This window comes from Vicugna pacos, chromosome 2 (assembly GCF_048564905.1).
Source record: "Vicugna pacos chromosome 2, VicPac4, whole genome shotgun sequence".
Lineage (NCBI taxonomy): Eukaryota > Metazoa > Chordata > Mammalia > Artiodactyla > Camelidae > Vicugna > Vicugna pacos.
The window spans coordinates 77,735,697-77,745,619 of record NC_132988.1 but is presented as its reverse complement, the minus strand read 5'-3'; positions in this window follow the sequence as shown (position 1 = coordinate 77,745,619).

Here is a 9,923-nt window from a genome sequence, read left to right as displayed (position 1 = left end):
CTATTTTTGGTTTGTTTGTTTAACATCTGCTTTGTCAGATAAGCATCATGAAAGCAGGGACAGATCATATACGTTCCAATTTCCTTTTTACTCCCCCAGCACATGGAAAGTATTGTGGTCAAGAAGTCAGTAAGACTTGAACATAAGACAAGATACAATAAACCTCCTAGAGGAAAATATAGGCAAAACATTATCTGACATACATCTCAAAAATGTTCTCCTAGAACAGTCTACTCAAGCAATAGAAATAAAAGTGAGAATAAACAAATGGGATCTAATGATACTTACAAGCTTCTGCACAGCAAAGGAAACCATAAGTAAAACAAAAAGACAACCTACAGAATGGGAAAAAATTTTTGCAAATGAAACCGACAAAGGCTTGATCTCCAGAATACATAAGCAGCTCATACAACTCAATAAAAAAAAAAAACAACCCAATACAAAAATGAGCAGAAGACCTAAACGAGCAATTATCCAAGGAAGACATACAAATGATCAATAGGCACATGAAAAAATGCTCAGTATCACTAATTATCAGAGAAATGCCAATCAAAACTACAATGAGGTATCACCTCACACTAGTCAGAATGGCCATAATTCAAAAGTCCACAAATGACAAATGCTGGAGACGTTGTGGAGAAAAGGGAACCCTTCTTCACTGCTGGTGGAAAACAATATGGAGATTCCTCAAAAGACTAGGAATAGACTTACCGTATGACCCAGGAATCCCACTCCTGGGCATGTATCCAGAAGGAACCCTACTTCAGGATGACACCTGCACCCCAATGTTCATAGCAGCACTATTTACAATAACCAAGACATGGAGACAGCCCAAATGTCCATCAACGGATGACTGGATAAAGAAAAAGTGGTATATTTATACAATGGAATACTACTCAGCCATAAAAACCGACAACATAACACCATTTGCAGCAACATGGATGTTCCTGGAGAATGTCATTCTAAGTGAAGTAAGCCAGAAAGAGAAAGAAAAATACCATATGAGATCGTTCATATGTGGAATCTAAAACAAACAAACAAACAAACAAAGCATAAATACAAAACAGAAATAGACTCATAGACACAGAATACAAAATTGTGGTTGCCAAGGGGGCAGGGGGTGGGAAGAGATAGACTGGGATTTCAAAATTGTAGAATAGATAAACAAGATTATACTGTATAGCACAGGGAAATATACATAAGATCTTAAGTAGCTCACAGAGAAAAAAATGTGACAATGAATATATATATGTTCATAAATAACTGAAAAATTGTGCTCTACCCTGGAATTTGACACAACATTGTAAAATGATTATAAATCAATAAAAAATGTTAGAAAAAAAAGAAGTCAGTAGATTAGGTTCAAAGATAGAAAAAGTGGCAATGCTAGTCATCAGATAAGGCATTTGGGCAAGATGAAACTCTTTGGGGGTCTTTTTTCTTAGTCATGGGGTGATAGGATGATGTTGTGCATACTATTTTATAAATTATTTGTTCTGTTTTATGGCTTAACCACAAATTATGAATGACTTCCCATATTAATAAGTACATATAAATAACATCAAAATATGCAACACAGTGTTATTAACTATAGCCATCATGCTGTATGTTACATCTACATGACTTATTCATTTTATAACTGAAAGTTTGTACCTTTGACCACCTTCATTCATTTTGCCCACCTCCCACCTCAGACAACCACCAGTCTGCTCTCTGTATTTATGATTTTGGGTATTTGCTTTTGTTTTTGTTTTCTGGTTTTTGTTTGTTTTTTTTTTTAGATTCTACATATAAGTGAGATCATATGTTATTTGTCTTTCTCTATCTGACTTATTTCACTAAGCATAACACACTTGAGCTCCATCCATGGCAGAACTTCCTTCTTTTTATGGCTGAATAATATTCCATTGTGTGTGTGTGTGTGTGTGTGTGTGTGTGTATAGATATAAATGCATAATATACATATATATCTCACATTGTCTTTATCCATTCCTCTGTCAGTGGACACTTAGGTTGTTTCCATGCCTTGTGAATAGTGCTGCAGTGAATCTGGTGGTGCAGTCCACATATATTTCTTATGCAGAGCAATTTAGTTCTATCTCAGCTTTCTAGTCCTAGGAACCACAGGCCCAAAGATGCAGGATGGGGGTGGAATTCTGCTGTTAATCAAAATAATGTGTTTTGCATGTAACTTGTTAAAAATTACTTAAACGATACATTAAGTAAAAAGGCTTTTTTTTTAAAGCTTGGATGTAGCTGAGAATAGTTATTACTAGTCTCCTTCTCCCACTCTTGATATCATGCTTTATCCTGTGCATTCCAAAGGCCTAAGGCTCCCTCATGGCAGGACACTTTTCTTAATTAAATAAAAAACCTCCTCTTTAAACACTATTGCATGCTAGTCATAAACTTCTAGAGCCAAGAAAAAGCAACTCTCAGAGGAAGCTGGCGCAGGGGCAGGGGAGGGGGCACATAGAAGCAATTGACAACGAACAGCAGGAGAGAATTCATCTCACTTTTCCAGAGTATAGAATGATTATCCCTGCATTCCACCTCCCACAGATGCTGTATCGGAGTTATCATTGCTGCTTCGTGACTTAAACAACAGCAGTCATTTCTGCTGCTCAAGAGTCTATAATTTGGGCCAGATATTCTGTCTCTGCTCATGCAGTGGGAACTGGGGTAGCTCAACTGAGCTGGAGGCTAGTTGGTGCTGCTTCTTGGCTGTTGTTGTAGCCGTGGCTTGAGCCTGAGGGCCTGGGTTCCTCTTCACATCGGCCACGAACCGGCTGCTTGGACTGGCTCACAGTATGGCTGCTGAGATGCTTGTCCAGGGCAATATGGACAAGCAATATGGAAGCGCATGACATTTTTATGATCTAGCTTCAGGAATCACATAGCATCACCTCTGCTGAACTCTCTTGGTTGAGGCAGTGACATAGGTCCACCCAAGTTCAAGAGAGACGGGGCATAGACTAACTCTTAATGGAGGATGGCAAGGTGCTTGAAGAGTATAAGGGACGGAGATACTGTTGCACCCCTCTTTGGAAAATACAGTCTATCACAGATGCCATGAGGCGCTCTGTGTTGTGTCTCCCAGGATCAGAGCTGTGGTCCATCTGTTCTCAATAAAGCCCCTCTTGGAGGGTCACAGCAGAGCGATGGCCCACTGTCCAGCCCGGGCTGTCAGTTATGGTGGCATAAATTCCATAATACCAGCTGAGTCTTTCTGGGGACTTTGAAAAGATTTCAGAGCCTAAGTGTGGCTGTTGCGGGTAAAGATAGCCTATTCTTCCAGAGATTCTGATTCAGATCTATGGCGGGATCCAAGAGTCTAAATTTTAAAAAGGACCACAAGTATTTCTGATGCACGTTGTCGCCCTGCTGTAGACCACGGCTCTCCCCAGTAGGTACAAACTGAAGGGGCTCTAATGCAACAACTCAGATACGGACCACGCTTTCAGTGCTGGGGGTCAAAGTTCAGAGCTGGGTACCCTGTTTCACCCGCTGCTCCCTTCCTCTTCCTCTCCACTTTCTTTTTCTTTTCCATTTCTTAAGGCTGAATAATGTTCCATAGTATATATATACTACATTTTGCTTATCCATTCATATGTTGTGGGACACTTGGGTTGTTTCCACATTATAATTGTTGTGAATAATGCTGCTATCAATTTAGGCATCCAAATATCTCTTTGAGACCCTGCTTTTAATTCTTAGAGTATATATCACAGGGGGAATTGGTGGATCATATTGCAATTCTACTTTTAATTCTTTAAAGAATTGTCACATTATTTTCCACAATGGCTGTATCATTTCACATTCCTACCAAGAGTGCACAAGAGTTCCGATTTCTTCACATTCTCACCAACACATTTAGCCATTTAGCCATTGGCTAAATCACACCGTTTTCCTTCATTTTCTTTCTCTTTTCTGTATTTCCTGTGTTGACCACAAGTTGAAAACCTGTTATTACAAAGCTGAAAAACTGAACTCATCTTTACATCATTGTATGTGATCTTTCTTTTAAAGACTAAGCAATAATTTTGAAGTGTAAAGAGACAAAAAGCATTTGAATTCAGTAATTTATGCATATGGTTGGTTTAAGAAGCCTAATGAGGCCAGAAGGAGTAAAGACAAGTGTCAGGCTCAGGTATCTCTTCTGGGCCAAGGGTGATCAAGCCTCTGCCGGGTTCCGAGAGTCTCCAGCCCAACAAATCTGGGGATCCTGAAAAGCCTGTCGGGTATCTTGTTTCCTGACAACCACCGTGCACGGATTCCCTGGACGTTGCATCCCTGTTGCTTGTGTGCAGAGTGAAGAAACAGCCGAGAGCCAAGTGTTCAGGTGCAGCCAGACGGGCTCAGGATGGGAGGGGACCCGGGCAAGCGTCTCTACCAGCAGATTTGAGGCTAGGAGTACATTGGACTCAGATCGCCCCCCAACCCCCGACCCCTGACAACCCCAGCATTTTATTGAATTATCAACCAGTCAAGCAAAAGGGCTAGGGTGGGGATTTTGGAGGATGGGGGGAGAGGGGTGGTGGTTAGTTTTTGACTGGTGACCTTTAAAGCATTAGGGGACGTTTAGCCCCTAGAAGGTGTAGGGTGCCTCTCCATTTGCCTGTCTACCTGGCCTGTAGTTACTGTGCTATTGTGTTCGGCCAGGGGTTGCCCTTTGCAAGCAAGCAGCTGCTGTTTTTGCTGGCCTGTTCCTCCAGCGAAGCCTTACTTTAGGTTTCCCTTATGATTCTAGTTTCTAGTTTCGTTTCAGAGCTAGCTAGCCTGCTTGAGCCTTACAGATAAGAGTGAGAGAAAGATAAGAATTTCCTATACAAATGTAGGGAAAAGTTCCAAGTATCAATAAAGGATGTAAAATTCTTTGTTTTATATATTATTCCCTAAATATTCAAAAAATGAAGAGCTGCTTAGTATAACATAGTCAAGGTCTTTTGGTTTGGTTGTTTTGACTCATGGGACACGTTACAAAATATGCTTAGTACCAACCACCTCACCTCTGAATCTTCAGTTGGGCTTAGTTTTGAGTTTTCTTACCTTTTCACTGGAGTTTCCTAACACCAAAACACCCGATATTCAGAACTGGAGTATTCTTGTTTTTTTTTAAACATCCTTATTGTGGTATGGTGCCTGTACAGTAAACTACACATATTTCAGATGTACAACTTGGTGAGTTTTGATAGATGTATACACTCATGAAACCACCACCACAATCAAGATAGCTACCATTTCCATCGCTCCCCAAGAGGTGCAATTTTCGAATTCCTAATTTATCCCTTCCCACCCTCTTTAGCCCCTGGTAACCATAGGTTTAGAACTGGAGCGTTCTAAGCATGGCCCTTTTTATCTTCTTAGTTGGGTCTAAGACCCAATGCATTTTACTTTCACTTCAACTCTGAAGATGATACAATCCCTGTACAGTGGAGGGTCTTCATATGTCCTTCTCTTTCTTTGTTTATTATTAATCTAGACCTGGTACTACCAGAGACTCCACTTTAGGTGTCCAGAATCCACAACCATCATGGAACATTGGTAAGAAGGTAGGATCAGTAAACACAAAACTGCCAACTAATGCCCAACATGACTCTCATGCCCAACTCTACAGACAGTATCCTTGCCTTCTTTCTCGGGACCTATATCACTTGATTGATACCTATGGCCCAGTTTCCATGACCATGATCCTACCTGGTCACACTATCCCTCCCAAGGTCTTGAGTCCTGCCCCACTGAGCCCTAGTCTCCAGACCCAGGTCTCTGTTTCCTGATGCAGACAGCAGTAGGTGGACTGTTTGGATTTTCAAATTTGGATGTTTGTACCCTAAAAAGTAAATGTCAAAAGAAAACAACAAAAAAGAATGGGGAAAAAAAGATCTTTTTGGTAAGACAAAACAAAAAAGAAATTAAAAAAACGGCAAAGCGAAATTCCTACTGAAAAGAGGACAGTTCCTTCCAACACACTTCAGAGTACAGGACATGTCTATGGATATTTTGAAATGCTGCCTATAAGTTTAATTATTTCTCCATAGTTTACAATGATAAATATTTTGTATTCAAATGCCAAAGTTAGTCATTTCATGGTCAATTTAATTGTGTGTGTGTCCCGGTGGCCTTAATGGCTGTTTTTTTTTAATTGAATTATAATTGACATACAATATTATATTAGTCTCAGGTATACAACAAAAAGGTTTGATATCCTCATACATTTATAGTAAATGATCACCACTGTAAATCTAGTTACTAACTGTCACCATGCAGAGTTATTAAAATATTGACTATATTCTTTATGCTGTATATTGTATCACATGCTTTACTTACTTTACAACTGGAAGTTTGTACCTATTAATCCCCTTCACCTATTTCCCCCATTTCCCCCTCCTCCTCCACTCCGGTGGCCATCATTTTGTTCTCTGTATCTATGAGTCTGTTTCTGCTTTGTTTTGTTTGTTTATTTGTTTTGTTTTTTAGATTCCACATATAAGTGAAATCATACAGAATTTGTCTGTCTCTGTCTGACTTATACCCTCTGGGTCCACCCATGTTGTCACAAATGGCAAGATTTCATTCTTTTTAATGGCTGAGTAATATTCCATTTATACATATACAACATCTTCTTTACTCATTTCATCTATGGGTGGACACTTAAGTTGCTTTCATATCCTGGTTATTGTAAAATAGTGCTTTAGTGAATATAAAATATGTTTCAAATTAGTGTTTGGGGTTTTTTTTTGTGTGTGTGTAAATAGCCAGAAATAGAACTGCTAGACCATTTGGTAGTTCTATTTTTAGTTTTTTGAGAAATTTCTATAGTTTTCCATGGTGGCTATACCAAGTTACATTTCCACCAACTGTGCACCAGGACTCCCCTTTTCCCACATCTTCACCAACACTCATTGTTTCCTGTCTTTTTGATAATAGCTATTCTGACAGGTGTGAAGTGATATCTCATCATGGTTTTGATTTGGATTTCCCTGATGATTAGTGATGTTGAGCATCTTCTCATGTGCCTGTTGCTCATCTGTATATCTCCTTTGGAAAAAGTCTATTCAGGTACTCTGCCCATTTTTCAGTCAGGTAGTTTGTTTTCTTTTTTATGTTGAGTTGTAGAAGTTCTTTCTATATTTTGAATATCAACCCCTTATCATATTATATCATTTGCCAATGTCTTCTTCCATTCAGTAGGATGCCTTTTCATTTTGTTTATGGTTTTCTTGGCTACGCAAAACCTTTTTAGTTTGATTTGGTCCTAATTTTTTTTTCTTTTGTTTCCCTTGCCTGAGGGAACAGATTCAAAAAAATATTGCTAAGACAGATGTCAAAGAGATTACTGCTTATGTTTTCTTCCAGGAGTTTTATGGCTTCAAGTCTTACATGTATGTCTTTAATCCATTTTGAGTTTACTTTTGTATATGGTATTTTAAAAGTGGTCCAATTTCATTGTTTTGCAGTTTTTCAACCACAAGTTATTGAAGAGGATGTCTTCATCCCATTGTATATTGTTACCTCCTTTGTTGTAGATTAATTGATTGATCATAGTGTGTGGGTTTATTTCTGGGCTGTCTATTCTGTTCCATTGATCTCTGTGTCTGTTTTTGTGTCAGTATTACACTCTTTTGATTACAGTGGCTTTGGAATATGGTTTGATGTCAGGGAATGTGATGCCTCCAGCTTTGTTCTTCATTCTCAAGAATGCTTTGGCTATTGGGGTCTGTACACATTTTAGCATCATTTGTCTCTGTTCTGTGAAAAATGCCATTGATATTTTGACAGAAATTGCATTGAATCTGTAGATTGCTTTGTGTAGTATGGTCATTTTAACAATATTAATTCTTTCCATCCATGAGCACAGTGCATCTTTCCATTTACTTGTGTCATCTTCAATTTCTTTCATCAATGTCTTATATAGTTTTCAGAATTACAGATCTTTGCCTCCTTGGTTAAATTTATTTCTTGGTATTTTAATCTTTTTGATGCAATTGCAAGTGGGATTGTTTTCCTCATTCCTCTTTCTGATAGTTCATTATTAGTGTTTGAAATGCAACATAGTTCTGTATATTTATTTTATATGCTGCAAATTTACTGAATTCCTTTATTAGTTCTAACTGTGTTTTATTGGCATCCCTAGGGTTTTCCATATATAGTATCATGTCATCTACAAGTAGTGACAGTTTTACTTCTTCTTTTCCAATTTGGATGCCTTTTATTTCTGTTTTTCATTTGCCTAATTGTTCTGGTTAGGACTTCCAATACTAAGTTGAATAAAAGAGATGACAGTGGTAGCCATGTCTTCCTGATCTTAGAGGAAAAGCTTCCAGCTTTTCAACATTGAGTATGTGGGTTCATCAAATATGGTCTTTATTATATTGAGATACATTCCCTTCATATCCTTTTGTTAAGAGTTTTCATCATAAATGGATGTTGAATTTTGTCAAAAGCTTTTTATATATCTATTGAGATGATAAGACGATTTTATCCTTTGTTTTGTCAGTGTGGTGTATCACACTGATAGAATCATGAATGTTAAACCATCTTTGCATCCCTGGAATGAATCCCACTAGATCATGGTGTATGATCTTTTTAATGTATATTAAATTAGTTTGCTAATATTTTCTTGAGATTTTTTCATTTATGTTCATCAGGAATATTGGCCTATAATTTTCCTTTTGTAATGCTTTTGTCTTGTTTTGTTATCAGGGCCTTTTAAAATGAGTTTAGAAGTATTCCTTCCTCTTCAATTTTTTGGAATAATTTGAAAAGGATAGGTATTAAGTTTTCTTTAAAGGTGTGGTATAATTCACCTGTGAAGCCAGCTGGACCTGGACTTTTGTTTATTGGGAGTTTTTTGATTCCTGATTCAATTTCATTAGTAGTAATTAGACTATTCAGATTTTCTATTTCTTCAAAATTCAGTCTTAGAATACTGTATATTTCTAGGAACTTACCCATTTTTTTTCTAGGTTGTCTAATTTGTCGGCATATAATTGTTCCTAGTATTCTCTTATGATCCTTTGTATTTCTCTGGTATTGGTTGTAATTTCTCCTCTTTCATTTCTGATTTTATTTATTTGAGCTCTCTTCTTTTCTTGATAAGTCTGGCTAAAGGTCATCAATTTTGTTTATCCTTTCAAAGAACCAGCTCTTAGTTTCATTGATTTTTTTTCTTTTTTTAAAGTCTTTATTTTGTTTATTTCCACTCTGATATTTATTTTTTTCATTTTTTATTTTTTTAAACATTTTTTATTGATTCATAATCATTTTACAGTGTTGTGTCAAATTCCAGTGTTCAGCACAATTTTTCAGTCATTCATGGACATATACACACTCATTGTCACATTTTTTTTTTCTGTGAGTTATCATAACATTTTGTGAATATTTCCCTGTGCTATACAGTGTAATCTTGTTTATCTACTCTACAATTTTGAAATCCCAGTCTATTTCCACTCTGATATTTATTATTTCCTTCCTTCTATAACTTTGAGCTTTATTCTTCTTTTTCTAGTTCCTTTCAGTGTAAAGTTAGATTATGTACTTGAGGTTTCTCTTGTTTCCTGAGATAAGCCTGTCACACTATGAACTTCCCTCTTGGACTTGCTTTTGCTGAGTCCCATAGATTTGGCAAAGTTATGTTTCCCTTTTCATTTCAGCTTACTTTCTATTAAGTATTTCAGAGCTGCAATCAACTACGGTCTTGGTAGTTTTTATTATTTTTTCCTCAAATGGATATTTCTACCTGTTACATATTTTGTCATGTATTAAAGTCCTGAAATTGAAATTAAGAAGAGTAATCAGACAGAAAAACCTAAATTCTCAGAAAGGAAAAAAAGTGAGAAGGAGAAGAAGCAAGGGTGGGAGGGAGGGAGAGGGCGTAGGGAGAGGGGAAGGCTTAAGTGGAATAGATCGCACAGTTTGGTTGC